Here is a 1,280-nt window from a genome sequence, read left to right on the forward strand (position 1 = left end):
TAACAGAATTAATTTTACTAAATTTATAATTAAATTTTTATATTTTTTTTATTAGGTCTTTACACTGCTTTTAATTTTATAATTAAGTCCTTATCAGTACAAAAAATATTAAAATTAATAAAATATTTATCTACAAATTAAAAAATACCTATAATTAAGAACTTAATTAAATCTTTGAACAAATATTATTTGAGATGAATATTTTGTTAATTTTAATACTTTTGATACAAAAAAGACCTAATTACAAAATTTAAAATAATATAAGAACTCAATTAAAAAAATAATAATAATAATAATAATAATAATAATAATAATAATAATAATAATAATAATAATAATAATAATAATAATAATACAGCCCCAACCTAAACCAAGTTTTGAATTCGGATACATTTATTATAAGACAAAGATAGTTCCCACTAGACTAAGATCTTCTGCAATTATTATTTTGGACTTTGAGTACATCCTCTTTATTTATATTTATGTATCAAAAAAAATAAAAAAAAAAAACATATAAATATAGTGTATGTAACTATGTAAGTGGAGGCTTGGATGCAGGAGGGATCATATCACAGCAACAACCTTTTGTTGTACAATGGCCTCCCAATTCAAAACCCTTAGTGTGACAGAAAACTCGGCAACGGATTATATTATTTGGACAATACTTGACTCCATCAACAAAGCACACTGTATGTATTTGTATTGCCACTGTGTTCATTGTTCCTTCTGCAATAATAATATCTTCTTGTCATTAGGATTTGTATGTGCAAAAATAATATCTATTTTACTTGAGAAAATTTAATTCAATTTTTGTAAATTTGTTAAACTAAATTAATATCAAGAAGAAGTTTACTTTCGCTTTTATAGTGCATGTTTGTTTCATTTTTTTTTTCAGTAAAAAATATATTGGTAACAAATTAATATTCAAGAATTCAACGGCGGCTTATTATCAATTTATCATCCGTAACAATATTTTTTAAATTTTGGAAATAAATAATATATAATTTTTTTGAATAAATAATATTAAATTTTTAACAAAAGGTATTTAGCTTCCTTCTCGGAGAGCCTTTTGTAAGAAAAATAAATTATATTAATATAAAAAAATTATTGTATGGTATAATTTTTATAATATCTTCTATTACCTGAAGCCAAGAGCACTGTCACGAAAAGGATGTAGAAGAGAGCTTTTAGAAAAGCATTGGAAGGCATTATATGAATTTTTTTTCTTTTTTGTTTTCTTGAAAGATTAATAACCAAACTCATTCTTATTTATAGTGTCA

The 1,280-nt window shown here is 22.6% G+C and overlaps 1 long non-coding RNA gene across 1 annotated transcript; it reads right to left on the reverse strand.

The window, feature by feature from the left end:
* Nucleotides 1–305: 305 nt before the first annotated feature.
* LOC110269054 (uncharacterized) lies at nucleotides 306–1,280 on the reverse strand. Its single transcript, XR_015904895.1, has 2 exons — nucleotides 1,143–1,280; nucleotides 306–726 (listed from the first exon to the last, which is right to left on the reverse strand). It is a non-coding gene; the product is annotated as an uncharacterized LOC110269054 (long non-coding RNA).

Source organism: Arachis ipaensis, chromosome B2, assembly GCF_059453495.1.
Source record: "Arachis ipaensis isolate K30076 ecotype BB chromosome B2, ASM5945349v1, whole genome shotgun sequence".
NCBI classification, from domain to species: Eukaryota; Viridiplantae; Streptophyta; class Magnoliopsida; order Fabales; family Fabaceae; genus Arachis; species Arachis ipaensis.